At 54.6% G+C, this 19819-nt stretch overlaps 1 protein-coding gene and 1 long non-coding RNA gene across 6 annotated transcripts in view; one reads left to right on the top strand and one right to left on the bottom strand.

The window, feature by feature from the left end:
• Positions 1-19819, top strand: part of IGSF21 (immunoglobin superfamily member 21) — a 240438-nt gene that overhangs the window by 47742 nt on the left and 172877 nt on the right. The gene's annotated exons all lie outside the window — the stretch shown is intronic.
• Positions 6550-13321, bottom strand: LOC139045461 (uncharacterized). Its single transcript, XR_011503791.1, has 4 exons — positions 13209-13321; positions 12981-13063; positions 7767-8155; positions 6550-7383 (listed from the first exon to the last, which is right to left on the bottom strand). It is a non-coding gene; the product is annotated as an uncharacterized lncRNA (long non-coding RNA).

Here is a 19819-nt window from a genome sequence, read left to right as displayed (position 1 = left end):
CTGATAAGTGAAAGACGATATCTTGGAGCAGTTGTAGCATGAATGAGGTTGAGCATATTTTCGTATGTTTATGAATCATTTGTATCTCCTTTTTGGGTGAATATCTATCATATTCTTTGCCCATTTTTAATATTAGTTTGTTGGTCTTTTTCTTATTGATTTCTAGGAACTTTTTATTTTATTAAGGATATAATTTGTAATAGGAGATGGTACTAGTCTGCTAGGGCTGCCGTAATGAAATACTGCAGACTGGATGCCCACAATGACAGAAACTTCTTTTCTCAAGAAAGTCCAAGATCAAGGTGTCAGCAGATTTGGTCTCTCCTTGGCTTGCAGACAGCTGCCTTCTTGTTGTGTCCTCACGTGGTCTTTCCTCTGTGCACGTGCGTCTCTGGTGTCTCTCTTATGTGCCCAAATGTCCTTTTCTTATAAGGAGACCCATCAGATCAGATTAGGACCCCCCCAATGGCCCTGTTTTAACTTAATCACCTCTTTAAAGGCCTGACCTCCAAATACAGCCACGTTCTCAGATGCTGCGGGTCAGGACTTCAACATGCGAACCTCAGGGGCACACAGTTCAGCCCATAACAGAGTCCCACATATTTTTCTCTGTTTGTCTTTTTTTAAACCTTACTTGTGCATTTTTCTCACTATTCATAAGCCCTCCTCAAATTCCTGAATTTGGCTATCTGAGGTCGGTCTGGTCTAGGACGCTGAGTCCTAGGACGCCTTTGCCCTGTTCCCAGCATTTGTCTTCTGGGACGGTGTGGTCCAGAGGGAAGGGCGTGGCAGGCTGTGACGTCACAGTGACCCGGCCTCAAGTCCTGGCTCTTTACCAGGCAGCAGTGTGACCTTGGGCGAGTCCCTCTCGCTGTCTCTGAGTCTGGCTTCTGTAAATGAGGCTAATAATAGCGAGCTGGCAGGGCGGCTGTGAGGATGAAATGAGATGATGTCTATAAAACGTGGAGCGCCGTGTCTGGCCCGTGACAGGGGCTCCGTCTGCTGGAGCTGTTGTGACTTTATGAATAACGGCCCGTGTTTATCAAGCATCTGGGACACGCAGGGCACGAGGGGAGGGGGACGCAGAGGTGAGTGCGTCCGAGTCTTTGGTCTCAGGGTCATGGTCTGGAGGGGCAGCTGGAATCCACGGGCCAGGCCCCCTGGTCCTCCACAGCCAAGACAGGGGAGGGAGGCATTCACAGAGGTGCTGGCACATCTTTCTGCAGGTGGAAAGGAGGGGTGAGGGGGAGGGCATTGCTGGGGGGAGGAGCCAGCGCACGCAGGAGCCGGGAGCCAGAAAGTAGAGACCACCGACCATCACTGATGGAGCCTCTGTCCGCTCTGGGAGAAGTCTGGAAAGGATGGGAGTGGTCAGAGGCGGGAGGTGCCGTGGAGAATCCATTGGGGAAACAGACCCCTTCCCCTGAAACAAGCAGAGCTGGGGTGTGTTTGGAGTCGGCCCCGAGCCTGTAGGTGCTCACGCTGCTGAGTGAAGGGCCACATGAGCGAGCGAATGTCGTCCAAGTCCCATGTCAGCGTCCACTGGGCCGATCACAGGCGGCCCGGCTGAGGCTGAGCCCGCAGAAGGAGAGGGCGCAGCCTGGCACGGATGGCTGCGGACCTGAGAAGCCTGTGTCCTAAACAGGAGACAAGGGTGACCGCAGACGTCAGCAGGACGGTGGGGAGCGGTCCACGGGGCCACGTTGGGTAGTGGTGGCTCAGGAGAGCAGTGGGATGGACAGAACTTCGGTGCCTGGCGCTTTATCTCGTCTACTTCCTGCTTCAAACCTGCAGAGGTCCACAGAGGCTATTACTGGGCTAGTATACTGAGGCGGCCCGTGCTGGCTGGGAAAGGGTCAGACGGGGGAAACCCTAGTGAACATAAACCCCGTGAATGGACTCGGTGCCCCCCACCCGCCATCTGCCTTGTTGCATCCCCTCCTGTCCCACGCGGAGTGGATTTGGCTAAGCAAGCTTGGGTTATGCTGTACCATCTCTGGCTCCTTTTTTTAGGAGAAAAGGACACCCTGCTTTCAGCTGTTGCTAGAAACTCACTTTGTAGCTTCTTCCTCGAGATCTGGGGTTGGGGGGATGTGCTGGGTCTCACCTCTGCCCCCCATCCCTGCTGATACAGAGGAGAGGAGGGGCCCCCAGTGAATGCCCTCTCTGTTCCCCACAGCGAGAAGGGCTGGGTGGCCAGGACACTCTCACTTTCCAGGGGGCCTGGGTACCACTCTGAATTATTTTGTTTGGCTGTGAATCCCAGGGCCGCGTCTCCGCCAGAGGTCCCACATTCCTCTCCCAGCGGCAGGTCCACCAAATGCCTTCGTCACGTCTATCGTGGGAACATCTGCTCTTCTTTTAAAGATCACATCCATAGGAGGGGACCAGCCAGTGCAGCATCACGGTCCCAAATGTCTCCCAGGGGCTGGAGGGGACCTTGAGGGCTCAGTGGGTCCACCCTGCTATCTGTGGAGGGCGGGGGGGGGGGGGTGGGTGGGTGAAGATGCAGTAAATCCCCTGAACTCCGAGGAGGGTCTCTGCTGCCGCCGCCAGAGCCCCCTCCGCACCCCTCTGCCCACCACGGAAGAGCATCTGGCCATTAACTTATATCTAATAACCCTTAAACACTGCCATTAAGCCAGCTCTCATTCTTCTAAACTGCCCAGGAAGGGGATTCAGCGTGATATATGGGGGCTTTTATGGCTGGTACTGGGCAGTTTAAGGACTCCGCGGCACGCTGCACACACACATTGTTGCGTAAATAGGAATCGCTGTGATATCAAGGCATCGCTCAGCTCGGCGTCCGGCTTCTTAGCAGTACAGAACCCAGCCCCTGCAGCCTGAGTCACTGCCACTTGGCAAGGGGGGCTGAGGACAGAGGGACTGGCCCAGAGCTGGACCACTGGGTCCCCATGATGTCACCACAGCTGGATGCACCTGGAGACCCCATTACTCTGTCTCCCCAGCCCCTCTTCCTTATTTAACTCAGCCTTTTCCTCAATTACCCTTTCATGTTGCGTGAGGGGCAGGGGATGGAAGAGGAAAGGCATTGCCAAGTGTCGGAATTAACCTACCACGTGCCGGGCACTCTACACATGTTATGGCATCAGAGCCCCGATTTTACACAGTAGTTAAGGTGTCTCACCCATTTACAGCTGAGGAAATTCAGTCACATGCCCAAGGTCATGCAGCTCATAAGTGACACAGCTGACATTTGAACCCCGCCCCTGGGGCTGGCATCGAGGCCGTCAGTGTGAAACACGAGGCTCTTGGGCTGGGGTGGGGCAGGTGCCGGCTCTGGGGGGCAGCTCTGAGGGACTGAGGAGCCCGTGGGGGTCATAAAAACAGAGACAGGAGAGGAGGGCAGGGAGAGCTCAGAGCTTTTCTCTGGGTTTGCAGACAAGGGAATGGTGCTCACCCGGCGGGCGCACTCACACACAAGCAAACGGACAGTGTTAATATTTAATGAGCGATGATGGCTGCAGGGGAATTGCTGTTTACTCAGCGATTCTCTCCATGTCCCTCAGCAGGGGGCTCAGGACCCCAACAGCCCAGGGAGACGCTCCCAGCTCAGATCCCCACGGGCGGGACTCCCATCCAGGCTGGTCCGCTGGCTGCGTGCAGCAGCTCCCCGGATCTGGTCCAGCGTCAGGCCCCGGGGCTGGGGGAGGAACAGAAGTCTCCGAGCTGGGGGAGTTCCATTTCTGCCCGGGAGCAGCTGAAGACAAAACTCAAACAATATTTCTCCCTTCTTCTTTTCCTCAACCCTCCACCCCTCTTTCTGACGCTGCCTGAGATGCCAGCCGTTTGCTGGGGTCTCCTGCTCTTCCCGACTCACAGAGGTGGCCCGAGGGTCCAAGAGCTAGTCCTCAGGGAAATCAGCGCCTCCTCTGCTACTTCTGCCAACCCGGGGCCGGGGCACAGCTGGACACGTTAGCAGCTGTCTTTGCTTGTAGCTGGAGCCCCCCGCCCCCCAGCCCGGGGTAGGGAGTGCTCGCTGGCGGTTAGTTCTGCCTGATTAACAAAAATGGAAGATGAGCTTATTGCCAGGGAGCACGTGCTGCTTGCTTGGTAGGGAGGGCAAGCTTGCGAATCACAGGGTGCCAGGGAGGGGAAAGGATTGTAAGTGCGATTCCTGGTGCTGGAGAGTTTGGGGTCCCCTTGTGGGTGCTTGGTGCCGGAAATAAGCTGCCAGTCTGGTGGGTGTGGAGGACGAACCTGAAAGTGGGTGGGCTGTAAGCCGGGAGGGGAGTAGGGTCTCGTGAGCGCCGGCTACAAGCAGGAGATGGAGCAGGAGCGGTTCCACGGAGCAGATGGGTTGGTGAGGCATTGTGGGGCGTGGTTAAGGGACGGGCCTGGGGTTGCATAGCTGTGTGTTGAAATCCAGGGTCTGTCCTAATCCCCAGCGCACAGTAGGCGCCTGGAAGGGGTGGTACTGATGCTGTCATGGCGGGAAAGGCAGGGAATGGCATTCCAGTTAGAAGGAACAGCATGGGCAAAGGGCATGACCGACCCTAGATGCCGCATCTGGAGGATCCTATACCTGGATGAAAGGATGCAACAGCGGGGACAAGGCAGGGAGGTCATGGGAGAAAGAGAGGTTGGGGACCAGCCATCTAGCTGAGGAGTGGGGTCTTAGGTTATTGGCAAAAGGGAGCACTTCTGAATAGGTATTCTAGAATAAGACAGATCAGTGGCTCCTGAATGGTCAACCTTGACCCCTTGCTGGCTGGCTGCAAAAACCCCTTTGGGATGATACATATTATAGAGTCCAAGGTCTCACTTCTAAGGAGTCTGATTCAATAGGTAAAGATACCTCATCTGTATCCAATGCTGTCTACTTGCTTGGCTTTATTCCATCTGCTTTGCTTTTTTTTTAACCTCGTATAATCCTTACAACAATCCTATGGGAATAGGGACTGTTATTATCCCCATTTTACGGGGTGGGGGAAGTGAAGAACAGAGAGGTTAAGTAACTTGTTCAAGGTTGCACAGCAGCAATTGTCAGAACCAGGATTTGAGCACAGGCTGCCTGACTCCAGAGTCCATGCTTTTAACCACACTGCTATTGTGGCTCTCACACAGGCTGGGGAAATCTTACTTTACTGGGCACCGCCTCCCAACCGCTATTCTAACAGGCTGCAGATTTGGGCCCCACTGGCCTTGTCTATGAGTGTCCTTGCATTCAGAGGGAGGAGAGGTCAGAGTAGGTGGCACAATCAGGAAGGGCTTCCTGGAGGAGGTGGACTTAAGGGGGTCCGGTTGGAGTTGATGCAGGGAACAGGGAGGAGGGCATTCGGGTGAGAGGCACAGTGAAGGAGAGGCAGGAGGGAGCAGACATGCAGACCGGCTGGAGAGGCTGCCGCGGAGGCGCGTTGGGAGGCAGGCTGTGCACAGAGCCGGCTCCCGAGAGGTTTCCGTCCAGGTGTCCCACGAGGAGGGGTTAGCGGGTCGTAGGCCCTCAAGGCCCCTGCTTTTCCAGAAGCTCCCAGGCTCAGTGAGAGTCTGTCCATGGTGCCGAGAGCAGCCCAGAAGGGAGCCCCCATTGCTGCCCTAAGAAACCATTCTCTCTGCCCAAGACCCACGGGTGGGGCTCGCCGGAAGCCCTGGAGTTGGGGGCTGGGGGCAGAGTAGGGGAGCCCAGGCTCCACGGCAACCCGGAGGGGAGTCGTCTCGGCTCTGCTCTGGACTGGGCAGCCCCTGATGGTCCGTGCACCCCCGGCCGGGGTGGAAGTTATTACAGATAAAGGAACAGCCGCGCCGAGGAAGGAGCAGGCAGAGCGCTAGAGAGCTCCATCCTCAGGATGGAAGTTCTCGTTCTGGCTCTGCCACTCCCTAGCCATGTGGCTCTCCCTCTCCGAGCCTCAGTTTCCTCTGCTGTAAGGGGAGACGATGCACGATCCCCATCATAAACACTCCATCAACAAAGCCGTTATTATTATTACTTGTCACAAGCTCTCTTGGTCACCTTCCTAACGACCATTCTTGCTCGTTTCTCCTTTCTCACAAGAGCTTAATATTGTTTGGGAATCCCCCCTTCCTTCCTCCGTGGGGACCTGGGAGGAGGCACCACCTCCAGCCCCGAGGACTGAGTCCTGATTCATCTAAGGCTGAGCCCATCGCCGCTGTCCTGTTCCCCTGCCAGTGATTGGTGGAGTCATGGGCACCTGACGCAGTTCTGGCCAATGAGAGGAAGTCTGCAGGGGCTTCTGGGAAAGGATTATCTCGCTAATAAAAAGAGGCACATGGGAAGTAGTGGTCCCTCTTCTCTTTCCCAGGACAGAGTAGTGTCTGCTGTTGATGGCTGGAGTTGCTGCAGCCATCTTGCAGCCATGAGGGAGACTAAGCTAACAGGCTGAAAAGGGCAGGGAAGAAAGACAGATGAGACTTGGGACCTCGAGGGTCTGGGCTACTGAATTAATCAGCCCTGGCAATCCCCACAGCTCAGGACATCTTAGGTGATATAATACATTTTCGATATTGTTTCAGCCAAGTTGAGTTGATATTTTCTGTTATCTGAGCTGGAAAATACGTACCTAACACCTTGTATTAAATAATTAAAGTTTATTGAGCACCTGAGTGTCCCAGAGCACGGCACTTCTGTGCTTATCACCTCACGTCATCTGTACAAGCGTGCCACAGAATTAGCATCCCCTTTGCCGTAGTCAGCTTGGGCTGCCATAACCACGTACCACAGACGAGGTGGCTTTAACCTGGAGGCTGGAAGGTCAGGGCGCCAGCCTGGCCAGGTTCTGGTGTGAGCTCCCTTCCTGGCTTCTAGACGGGCACCTTCTTGCTCAGCTGCTAACAGTACATATCCGTCTCCAAGTACAGTCACATTGGGGGTTAGCGCTTCAGTGCATGAATTTGGGAGGAACACGGTTCAGTCCATAGCACCATCGTACATGCAAGAACGTTTAGGCGCCCAGAGGTGAAGGGACTCGCCCCAAGTCATTTAGCACATAGCTTGCAAGGGGACAGAGCTGGAACTTGGGCATAAATCTGCCTGAGGGGCCGGCCCGGTGGCGCAGCGGTTAAGTTCGCACGTTCCGCTTCAGCGGCCCAGGGTGTGCTGGTTTGGATCCCCGGTGCGGACATGACACTGCTTGGCAAGCCATGCTGTGGTAGGTGTCCCACATATAAAGTAGAGGAAGATGGGCACGGATGTTAGCTCAGGGCCAGTCTTCCTCAGCAAAAAGAGGAGGATTGGCAGCAGGTGTTAGCTCAGAACTAATCTTCCTCAAAAAAAAAAAAAGAAAGGAAAATCTGCCTGAATTTGAAGGTTTGTGTGTGACTTGATCCACAAGACACCTTGAGACACCTTGGGTTTATTCATGTTCCTTATTTTTTTAAATCAGCTTCAGTGGAGGCAGAATTTACCTGCAAAACAGTCACCCACTTTGTTCAATTAGAGGGATTTTGACAAATATATGCAGTCATGTCAATACCACCACAATCAAGATACAGAACCCGTCCATCCCCACCAAAGTCCCTTCATGCCCCCTTGTCCCCACCCCTGGGCCCAGGCGACCCCTGATCTGCTCCCAGGCGCCATGGTTTGGCCTTTTCTAGAATTTCCTGTAAATGGAAACCTGGTTTGTGTCTCTGGGTCTGGCTTCCTTCAGTTAGCGTAATGCTTTCAAGATTTACCCATGTGGTGGTGTGGAGCAGTAGTTAGCTCCTTTTTATTGCTGAGTAGTATTCCATCATAAGGAGATACCAGTTCTGGGTTTATTTGAGTGTAAAAATAATGCCTTACACACCTGGGTGCTCCGGGGAGTTCAGCCGCGTTCGTTCTGTGGCCTCGTGTGTCCCCCTTGCCACCGTGTTCCTGCGGGGAATGCAGAAATGCCCAGGCTCTGGGGTCTGTGCTGCTGAGATCCTCGATCGAAACCTCTCTGGTTCCCTTGTGTCACCAGAGACCCCCGAGGCGCTCCAGGGAGGGAATCCCACATGTTCCCCAAATCCTCGTAGCCAGCGTTCCAGCATCTTCCCAGATGAGCAGTTTTTCCTTTATCTTCGCCCAAACGTTCATGCTTCATTGCCGCCCTTCCTGCTGCTGATGACACGGAAGCTTTGCAGTGAGAGAAATGCACGGGTCTGAAGGCGCGAGGAGAAGTGCTGATCAGACCGGGGAGTCCCTCCCACGCCCCTGGTGGTGCAAGAAGCTGGTTAACCGTGGAGCGGATGCTGTGGGTACCACTCGCATCCCCTGGCTTGCTCACGCAGAGCGCGCTGCTGTGCCTGGCGGCCTTCTTTGTCTGGCAGAGCCCATTTCCCACCCAACAGCCCGGCACCTTCTCCCCTCGGGCGGAATACCCCACAGGCTTGTGTTGACACTGGTTCCCAGAGGTCACCGCCCAGGGGACTGAGCCTGTCACCCACCGTGGTAAGCTGCCTGCTGACATACTCAGTCTGGCTCCTCCAGGGCCCTGATGGAGTTTCCTGGACCGCCCCCCCCAACCAAAATAACCTACATACACTGAAATCCTTGTCTCGGGTCTGCTGCTGGGGGCCCATCCGGAGCCAAATGATACCATTTATTGAGTACTTACGGTCTATGAGGCTCTAGGCTAGATGCTTCTGCACTATTCTTATCGCCACAGCCCCCTCAGGGGGACCCATCCCATCACTGTCGTTTTGCAGATGATGTGACTGAGGCTCAGAGAGGATGAGTAACTTGTCCAAAGTCACACAGCAAGTGGCCAAGCCAGGTTTCAAACTCCCAGCACTTACCCCTGCCCTGCACCCCTGAAAAACACACTCAGATATCTGTGTGACCCTCATCTGGAGTTTGAGTAAAGCTCTCTGTCTTGAGAGTCCAAGAAATCAGAATTCTTTTTCCTTTTTTTTTTTTGTGAGGAAGATTGGCCCTGAACTAACATCTGTTGCCAATCGTCCTCTTTTTGCTTGAGGAAGATTGTCCCTGAGCTAACATCTGTGCCAGTCTTCCTCTGTTTTGTGTGGGATGCTCTACAGTGTGGCTTGATGAGCAGTGCTCGGTCTGCGCCCAGGATCCGAACCTGTGAACCCGGGGCTGCCTGAAGCGGAGCGTACAAACTTAACCACTCAGCCATGGGGCAGGCCCCCCCAAAATCAGAATTCTGTCGCAGCTCAGCTGCAGATGTGCTCTGTGGCCTCAGGCAAGTCATTCGCCCCCCTGGGCTGTATTTCCGCTGGAGGCAGTTAGATTGCTTGATGTAAGCAGGTCCTTCCAGCTCTGACACTTGGTGAAATCTGAGGTTGAAGGGTGCGGATGTAGGACAAATAATAGCCCCTGTTTTACCCAGTGGGGACTAAGTGTGTGGAGTTAGCCGCAGCAGAAGATAGGAGCAAAGAGAGAAAGGGTGGCCTGCAGGATTCAGGGGAAGATGGGCATGGAGCAACAAGGCAGCCCCTAGGGGGACATGGGGGCTGTGAGGGGGCGGGAGGTGGACCCCAAGGTTAAGGGCAGCCTGGGGCCTCCCCTCCTCGCCTTTCCCTCTTGGCTAGAGTGTCCTGGGGAGAACCTAGAGGAGGGCTCCCTCTGTTCGGTCCCTTGTGTGGGGTCCCCCGAGCACGGGCTGCTCCAACTCTCCTTCCCCAGCGGCCCAGTCACGTGGAGGTGCCTTCCCCAGCACCGAGGAGTGGCAGGTGAGGTGGAGGGAGAGCTGATGAGCTGCTGCCGGCCCCTGCCCCCTCCCAAAGCCAAGCCAGGCAGGGGAGAGCCCGTGAATTATGCATGCGCCTGTTAATCACACCCTGATTAAAATGATTGTGCTAATATGAATCCTCCCAGCCCTCTCAGAGGAGGGGTGCAGGGGTCCTGGCAGAGGCCAGCGCCGGGTCCTTGCTCTTGCTGCTAGACCACTCCCAACCGACCCGTGCATTTGTAGGATGCTGGCTCTCTGCCAATCCCTGAGCACCCTCTGGGTGTGGGCTCGCCCCGCTGAGTGTGTGCCCCGCTCCTTGTGGAGGAGGAAGGACTCCATGACTGGCCTGGACCTTATGAACCTGCAGAACGAGGCTCAGACACGTCCAAGGCCTTAAGTATGGACACACAGCAATGAGCCTGGTTAGGAACCAGGCCGAGGGCTGCCTCTCGAGGGTGGGGACAGGGAGCATCTTCAAGGCAGCGTCATGTGGGGAGTTCCTTTGGGGAAGACAGAATTCTTCATTTGCTCGGATAACTGCAGGCGGGGGCTGGGGGCACCCTCGGCTTACACACGCCCGAGCTGTGGACACCCGACACTTGGGCTCCATTGTTTAGACACCTGGAGGCATCATCGCGGTAAAGTTAAGGAAAGAGCATGGTCTCTGGAGCCCAAGGGACCTGAATTCCAGTCTGGCCTCCTCGGGCTCTGACGGACGATCTTGAGAGTAACTGACTGCTTCCCTGAGCCTTCGAGGCCCCACCTGGAAAACAGGGCAGTGATGCCCACCTCTCAGGCCTGTCATCAAGACTGAGGGACGCCATGTAAGGAGGGCACCTCGTGGCACCTGGCGGGTGCTCTGCAAGGATGAATTTCCCAGGGAGAAAACCTTTTCCCACTGATGCGGAGAATCAGCATGTAAGTGGTGATCAGGAGTTTCTTCCTGCCTTCATCTTCCTTGCTTCCCACCTCCTGGCCACCCGGTGCTCTGGGGGGCCTGCGTCCTCTTTCCGGGTGAGCTGGGAGGAGTGCAGGTGTCCCCACAGAGAATTTAGGATACAGAGCAATTCCCCAAGGAAAGTGTTTCCCATCATTGGTAGCCACAAATACAAATAAAACCTTGTCAGCTACCCCCAGGCCCGAGGGGACTTTGGGGAACACCCCAGGACCTGACACCCATCCACAATGACAGCAGCGCAGCTGTCGCATTAGCAGTGACACCGCCAGCCACAGCGGCGGTTTAGTGAGTGCTTCCTGTGTTCTGGGCACTAGACACACGCTGGATGTCCTTTCATTTTTCAACCCATTTGAGGCCGGCGGGTATTTTCACTCCCCTTTTACAGAGGAGGACGCAAGTGGCTCAGTTACTTGCTGAAATGCACCATCCTCAAAGTCTGTGCTTTCAGCACGATTTTCTTTATTGCATCCACCGGCATTTCTTCTCCGGGAAGACGTATCGCCTGATCCGAGAAGCTGACTTGTCGGTGAACTTTGGAGACAGGCCCTTCCGTGAACTGAGGATTGCGTGGGCTCTGGTGGCACAGAGGATCAAGAGCCAGGGGTAATTCAATCAGTGGACGCTGTCTGAAGGGCCCAGGCCACCCGGCAGGAGGTGCAAGGCTCCCGGTTTTGTCTCGGCCCACAACAGTCCAACAGAGTTCTGAGCACGTACCAGATATGGCTGGCAAGAACTGTGGGCGCGTGTGTGCGAATGTATGTTTGTGTGTGTGTACACACATTGGTGCATACATAGGAATCTGTCTGTACTCACCTCACATGTGAATAAAACAAACACAGGTCGTTGCCCACTTACAAGCTTTCTCTGATATTTTTTTCCAGTTGATTACTGCCTCGTTCCGCCCCCTCAGCTCTCGTTTACAAATGCACTTATTGATGTGGTCTGCATTCATTAATTTGCATGGGTTTGCATAGTGCCGGAGGAATGACTGTCTTACTCCTCTCTCATCACTCCGGCTGGGAATTCCCTCCCCTTAGAGCAATGTCCCTGTGCCAGGGAAGATGCTGTGTCTTCGAGAACGGACTGGGGCAGGTGGCACAAGTACTTTGAAAAGCCATATTCAATATGCCTGTTGTCTTCAAAATATACCCTATAGCAAATCAAGCTTCTTGATGGGTGGAGAAGACAGTGAAAATCTGAATTTGCTCCTCCTGGGGGTGGATAGAGAAGCCCTGGGATCAGCCAGCTTATCCCCGGGGCAGGGGTTATGGTTGAGAAGCCCCCCAGACAGTCGACATGCCAGAGTCGCAGGCTGGAGGGGTGGGAAGTTGGCCACAGTGGGACTGAGTTGCCTTTGTTTTGCAAGCTGTCATTGGCCAGTGCTTAGCGATCACTTAGATTTCAATCAGCTGTGACAGACATAACCTTGAAGTGTGAGGTTGTTGGGAAAGAGAAGAAAGGAAGACAGAGAGAGAGAGAACATGCAGTGCGGGCTGGAAGGAGAGAGGAGGGGAGCATGTCTCCTGCACCCCTACTGTGTGTCAACCTCCGTCCATTTCTTGATGACCTGCTCTACGCATCCTAAAGATGCACGCAGCCCGGTTCCCCCAGCTCTTCTTACCCTCTTAATAACTCTTTGCAATTAAGCTGCATTTCCTCCGTTTTACACAAAGTGGAACCTCACAGAGGCCTTTTGGCCACCAAGAGGCTGACTCAGGGTCAGCCACCTCTCTGTCTTCCTGGGTTCAGATCCCTGACCCGCCTCTTACTGGTATGTGCTATCAGACGAGTTATCTAACCTCGTGCTGCCTCAGTTTCCTCACCTGTGAAGCGGGGATGATAGTCCGGAACTCACTAGGTGTGTAAGCATTAAATGAGTTATTATGTGTAAAACGCAAGGCACGGTGCCAGGCACATGTTAAATTCTGTCCCCGTGTTAGCTGTTGTCCTATTATTGTTATTCTACATGCCCGGCTTGTTCAGCACCACCTCGAATGTCCTTTTCCTCTCGTTTTCTCCCCCGTCCCCTTTCCTGCCAGCCCCTCCTCCCTTTTGGAGTAAAGCCACGTTGGAAGCCTTTCCAGCCGGCCAGCGGTGTGGCGCCTCCCCATCTCCCACCCTGGGGGCTTGGCTCGTGGAGGACGGTGTGTCCATGTGACCCAGCCCCCTCAGAGCAGGGTGGGTGGTGGGCGCGGGGAGGCGGTCCCCCCTTCTCTCTGAGGATCTGAGGGCATAAGTTACATAACCACGACACCTGTTTTAAATTAGCCTTCAGAAGCCTCCGACAGCTGAGAAATTATTTAACAGGGAAAGAATTGAGTGCATGAATAAATATTAATATTAAATCACCACTTCCCTAGATTTAAGGGGAAGGAAGGGGGACTCACCAAGAAGTGGAGGCAGCAGCCGTCCGGGAGATGTGGCTCGTGGGAGAGGGGACAGGGAGCAGCCGGCCATCGGTCACCGGTTCCTAGATTTAAGGGGAAGGAAGGGGGACTCACCAAGAAGTGGAGGCAGCAGCCGTCCGGGAGATGTGGCTCGTGGGAGAGGGGACAGGGAGCAGCCGGCCATCGGTCACCGGTTCCTAGATTTAAGGGGAAGGAAGGGGGACTCACCAAGAAGTGGAGGCAGCAGCCGTCCGGGAGATGTGGCTCGTGGGAGAGGGGACAGGGAGCAGCCGGCCATCGGTCACCGGTTCCTGTCTGAGCCTGAGCTGAGCGGGGGCTCCATCTGTCAGGGGGCCGGACAGGTGGCAGAGGCTCCTGGCAGCTCAACAGGTAGCTGGTTTGAGCTCCAGCCTTCCCGGCCCGAGGTCCTGGAGGGGCCAAGGGGCAGCCTGGGGGCGACCAAAGCAAGGAGCAGATTTCCACGCCCGCCCCCCTCCCCCAGAGCAGCGGCAGTGAGACTCTCGCAGCCTGGCACTGTCGCCTCCGTGGGCCCCTTCCTCATATAAAAGTATTAAAATGTATAATTTATGATCTCCTTGGTATAAAGGCAAATACAATCCCGGCTGGATTCATGGTTATATATTCATTATTATTACGTTCTTGTGTTCCCCCTGACGTAAAAGGAATCAAAATTAGAACATTTTCGTGGGCCCCGGGCACCATGTCTGCTAGCCCAGATGAATGAGTCGGTCCCCTGTCCTGGGCCGGGGTGGGGCTGCTGCTTGACCCAGGGAAGCGGCAGCTGGTGAGGAGGAGCATCCTGGGGTAGAGGGTCCCCAGGGAAGCTGGAACCGTCTAAGGCTTGCCAGGATTTGGAAGCTTGGACCCCATCTTTTAGGCGCAGATCATTGAGGAATAATAATAAATTACAATCAATAGCAAAAGTAATAATAATAATTATGAGTAACTCACCCTGCCTTAGCTGTCCTGACTTCTTTGGTTCCAGGAAGCTCCAGGCACACCGCAGGCTCGGGGCCTTGGGTTTCTCCTCTCCCCTCCCCTGGTATCCACGTCCCTCACTTCCTCGCCTCCTTGGTGTCTCTCCTCTGATGTTGCTGTCCCAGTGGGGTCTTTGCTGACCTTTCACTCTGTCCCCTTTCTGCTCAGTTTTCTTAATGTATTTATCACTTCCTACTATCCCATTGTGTGACAAATACAAACTTATGGTACCATATACACCATATATTAATATGTTTCGATGTTTCCTTGGTTGTGGTCTCTAGACCATACACTCCGTAGGGGTGAGGACTGTGTCCTTAGCATCCAGAGCAGAGCCTGGCATCCCATGCACGCTCCATAAATATTTGTTGAAGAATGAATGAATGAATGGGACATTTCTGGCACGTGGGAGCTACGACAGTCGTGGTACCTGCCACATTGGGTTGTTGAGTCCCCCTGACTCCATACGGGAAGGTATCACCTCATTCCACCATTGGGGGTGCTGAGGTCTGGAAAGACAAACAGGCAGGCCCCAGACAGCATCCCTCGGTAAAACCCAGCGTGGAAAGTCCAAGGTGCAGCCGAGAAGGGGTCTGGAAGGTGCAGAGGCTGGGTGAGGGTACAGGAGGCTGATGGTTTCCTCTCCGACTCCTGTCTGCCCCAGAGCCTTCTAGGCTGTCTTTTGGGAGTTGGGGGTGTTGAGATGACCAGGAGCTGGGGCCCCAGTTGAAGCGCCTGCCCTGCGGGACCTGTGCAGACCCCTGCCCTCTGGGCCTCCGTTTCCCCACCTGTGATTCCTGCAGTCACCAGAGGCTCAGCGCTCCCCTCTGCCAGCCGCAGCTGCTCCCCAGGGAAGAGAAGGGGCATTCCTCCTGTCGCCCCCTCCTCCTGGTCCCCGGCTCAGAGCTTGATGCCTGCAGGAGCTGGGATGCCCTCAGTTATTGAGGGGGGTTGTCTGGCACCATGTACCACCTGCCCGGTATTTCTGAAGCCACATCCTCCACGTCATGGTGAGTTGTGCACTGCTCTGCCCAACGCCAAATAGACGGGAGCCACAGCCCCGCTCAGCTTCTTGTCTAACCGCGGCTGTGACATCGATGTGACAGTGCATTTAGTTAGAGGACCGCAAGCATGGACCCAGACGCGGTTTTGGCCCAAGGTCTTCAGGCTTGAGCAGCCCAAACTCTGTGCGTGCCGATAATAAGAAGGGCCTTTAGATTGTGGTGTGGACTAGATGAGATAATGGGTGAGTGTCTCGAGAGCAGGGCCCAGCCAGTGACCGGCCCTTGAGCCCAAGCCCCTCCCTGCTCCTGATGGAGAGTCCCTGCCAGACCCGGAAAGGTGCCCCTCTGCCCCGTTGGGACAAGATGTCAGCTCGCTGTCTCTTGAATGTCCTCCAAGTGTTTGCAGGGTTGGTGGCGGGGGGTGGGGGGGGACTTCTGACGGTGCTGACCTTTGTTCCAGCTCTTAGGGGCGTGACTGGCCTGCAGCATCTTTGGGCTACCCGAGGGCAGTGTGGTCCAGGCAGCATCCAGGGCAGTTGGGGACCTTTATTAAAGCCCACGCTCCCACCTCGAATCCACTGCTGTCCTTAGAATGGACACTGAGCGGGAGGGGGCTTACCTTCATTTCGTGTCTGGTGAGCTCAGCTATAAATAAGGAAAGTGGATTCAGAGAAGAAACTTGCCCACATTTTCCCAGCCAGAAAGTTCCAGAGCTGGATGAGATGCAGATCTGTGGCTGTCTGCCCTATGCCAGGCACGCCCTTCGTTATCCTTTAAATCAGGTCTGAACCCTTTATTTATGGAAGCAAAGCCCTGAGCATGCAGCAGGCCACGCTTCCTTTCCACCAGAAAGTGAAAAGGCCCACCGTGGTTTCCAGGAAGCGTCTCTCGAGGGTAACTTGTTCCTGCTGTTCCTGACCCCTGGCCTGGGTCCCGTCTACTTGCTGCGAGTGGTCACAGAACCTCAGTATTCCACAGAGCAGCTGCCACGGGTGTAACTAAGTGACTCGTGAGTGTCGTGAGAAAAAAGACACTGTGTCCGTCCCGGTCATCGCTGTTCAATGAGTGAATGCATGCATGAATGAATGAATGAGTGAAACATGAGACACAGTTCTGAATTCCGTCCTCTCATTGCCCCACCAAGCTGCCTGTCCCCTGTCCGTTACAGCCTGGGAGGGAGTTCCTCATTACAAATAGGTGGGAACGGGGCCAACGTGCCCAACGGGGTTGGTGGCCTTTCCACCTGCAGAAATTTCCTGTGGATTCCACCTCTGTGTCCATCCACTTGATCCACGCCCCAGGCGCCCATGCTCTCCTCTCTCGTCCCCCTGATGAATCACGTGAGTCCCGAGACAGAACCGCCGACACTGTCCTTATCAAGCGGACACGGCATCACCCTTCTTTACCTGCTGGGGATTATAGGATGCGTCCGCGCCCCGTCCCCCACCAGGCTGCCCCCGCCTCGGCAGTACCCTTTTCCTAACAGAGTCACCGAACCCTGTGCTCTTCTCAAAGCAGCCTGGGGAGCCCCCAAGGGAGGTGGCTGGGGCGTGATCTTGCCTTGCAGTCCATGTCAGAACCTGCTGGCTGGCTGAAGAGGTCCCCTCCCCTGGCGGTCTGAAGGATGCTGTTGGGGCATTGGGTCAAGCACTATGCCAGGAGTCTGGCCGCCCAGCTCTACTACACACTGCCTCTCTGAAACTCAGTTTCCCCACCGATGATAGAATAAAGGCCTCGATTCCACCAACTTTGAGGCACCCTCCGGCCCTGAGGTTTGGAGGCTCCCCCTCCTGATTTCGTTGTAAACTCCATAAGAACAGACTGTATTTGTGAACCACTGAATTTTCTTTTATGTAAATTATACCTCGATATAGCAGGCAAAAGGTGAATTTGAGTCCACAAAATATGTGGCAGTCAAAGAATATTCTAGGAACAATGAGAACTTTGTGCATTTGGTACCAATGGGCGTGAGGTCAGAGAGGAGCCTGGAGAGCTGGCATGAGCGCTGGTAGTGGAAGTTCGCGAGCAGCGTTCTAACATTGCAAGATACGTAACACCTAGCACTATGTGACAACCAGCCCCAAACTTAGTGGCTTAAAACAATCATTGGTCCTCACCACCATGGACCTATGGTGGGGTGGGGGTCGGCTGATCTGGACTGGGTTCAGTCGGGCGGTTCTGTCTAAGCTGTGGGTTCAACGGGGCTAGACTCCAGGGTGTGGACTGAGCTCAGCTCTGCCCCATCTGTCTTCATTCTGGGGTCCCAGCTGCGGGACAGCAGCTCCTGAGGAGAGCTCCTTCCATGGAGAGGACAGAACGGCAAGAGGGCTGCGTCGCACTGTGTAAGCCCACTGCAAGCTGCTGCTGGCATCTAACATCCCATTGGCCAAAAGTCACATGACCGAGCCCTAGATTGATGGGGTGGGGAGTATTTCTGCCCAGAGAGAGGGAGAGGGGAGCGGGTATTTGCTGAACAAGCCATCACGAGGTAACTCAGCACAATGGTTAAGGGGCAGGCCAGCTTGGGTTAGCATTCTGACCCTCATCAGCCATGGACTTCGTGCAGGTAACTTTCCCTCTCTGTGCCTCAGTTTCCCTATCTGAAAAGCAGATGTCCTCAAGCATAGCATTAAAATACATCATGTCCATTGAGCCCCTCATCCTCAGGCGTCACAGAATGAGTGCCTATGTCGGCCGTTATTTCACAGATGATGAGGCATATTCCAATTTCATCTTTGTCATCATTCCTGGTCCCCATCCCCTCATTTCCTTCTTCTGGGCCAATCCCTCCTCTCCCGCCCCCTCCCCAGGTCGCCACTCTCTTCAAATATTTGGAAATGTCCCCAAAGTCCCCAATCTCAGCCATGGTTAAGCCAAGCTACACAGATTTAGTTCCTTTAATCTTTCCTCGTAAATTAATCCCTCTGAAGCTTTAATCATTTTCCTCGAAGGAGATTCAAATGAGACACATCTCTGGGCTCCCACCGTACCCCAGCTGCGGGCCAGTGACTGGCGGTCACACTGACAGGTTTCTTGTCCTGCAGGGAAGGCACCCCAGGCTGCCCCGGAGATAGGAAGATTCAGGCATCAGGAGCCTTACCCTATACTAGAAGCCAGCCCAGGTTTTGCTGGTGTCCTGCCCACAGGTGGAAGGATGGTCTGCACCTGCATGTTATCTGCAGTGAGGGTGGGTGGCTGGACACTTGCATATGCCCAGCCGCCCTGTGGCACTTGGCCACCTTTTATCCCTTATGTGGAACGTGTGTCCTGTCTTGTATGCAATGTGTCGGATCCTCCATCTTAATTCTGAGAGATTGGAACCCATCTCTGTACAGCTCCAAAGCCTGGGGGGGTCCCAGCTCCCTGGCTTACCTTTGCAGAAAGGGAACAAGGCATCCCCACAGACTGCATGATGGCTGGGGCTGACCCATCTGGGACTGGCAGAATGTCAGGGACACGCCCAGTCCACCCTTCTGTCAATCTCTGAGATTCAGGTTTGGAAGCTGGCTGCTTATTTCTATGACCTTCTAGGAAATACTCCCCTGACCCAGCTTCGAGTGGATTCCAAATGTTAAAGTCAGTGACTGAGGAGAAACAGTGAAACACAGTGTGTCCCCGGCCAAGTTTCTCCAGGCGGCAGGATCCATGCGGGTTTGTAATTCCTAGCGGCATTTCTCCGGCATTTAACGCGCGGGTGTGTGGCCCACAGACGGCTACAGTGTTGTTACACGGACACTGGGCAGATCCGAGCTGAATTCCTCCTTCCTAATTATGAGGATGTCCAACCTGGTGGCAAATGATAGATTTGGGGGGACTTCCTGGGTTGGGATCCCAGCTCCACCACTTACTAGCTATGTGGCCTTGGGCAAGCAACTTTGCCTCTCCGTGCCTCAGTTTCCCCCTCCGAAAAATGGGCGAATAAGTCAAAATGTCTGAAGTCCCTCCAAGAGCGCCAGGCACAGAACAGGGGCTCAGTGTGCATTTGCTTCTATCAGAATTGTCTCCACGTCACCGTGTCTCCATAGCTGGTGAGTCATTTTCCGTCTCTGAGCCTCAGTTTCTCCACCTGTATGGTAGGCAGGCTGCCACTCGCCTCCCAGGGGGCTGTCGTGAGAATCAGTCGAAATAAAGCGGGTGAAAGTGCTTTGCAAAATGGCAAAGCATCACGCGTTTTGGAAGATTGTTGGAGACATGGCGGCAATGTACCGGCAATGAGGGGAGTGATGAGCTGTGATATTTAACTGAGAATTTCTAAGCTCCCCAGAAGCCTTTATTCCTGGTCCCCAAACACTTATTGTGTTGGAATATCTCGTAGCTTTCCGTTCCTACCTGGGAGACTGATTTGCTCGAAATTGGCTCGGAGAAGGCAGAGCTATTAGAGGGAGGGCTCGGAGGGAGGGGGCTTGGAAATCTTCCCCCATCAGTGAGTTTCTAGGTGATTGGGAAATGGATTGTTGAATCTTAGTCTCTCTCTCCCTCTGCATCACTCCCTCCCTCCCCGAGAACTACTAAGGAATGAGACGGATGCCATCTGTCTGAAAGCCAGGTACGTGGGAGTCAGTCTCCCTGCCTCCCTCTCTCTCACTCGCCACGGCCCATCGCTCCCCAAGGCCTGTAAGGATCCCTCCAAAATATCAGTCGGAGCTGCCCCCTCCTCGGCTGCAGAGTCTGGCATCTCGCCCCTATTTTCTCAGGAGCATCCTCGCTGGGCCCCTGGCTTTCTTTCTCCCCACCTAGAATCTGTTCTCCAAGTAGCAGCTGGCAGGGTCTAATGCCGATCTGATCCTTCCCCAGACCCTTTGGTGGCTTCCTTTCGTTTCTAGCAAAAGTTCAGAA

Source organism: Equus asinus, chromosome 5, assembly GCF_041296235.1.
Source record: "Equus asinus isolate D_3611 breed Donkey chromosome 5, EquAss-T2T_v2, whole genome shotgun sequence".
NCBI lineage: Eukaryota > Metazoa > Chordata > Mammalia > Perissodactyla > Equidae > Equus > Equus asinus.
The sequence above is the reverse complement of the archived record's forward strand: the minus strand, read 5'-3'. Positions and strand labels throughout refer to the sequence as shown.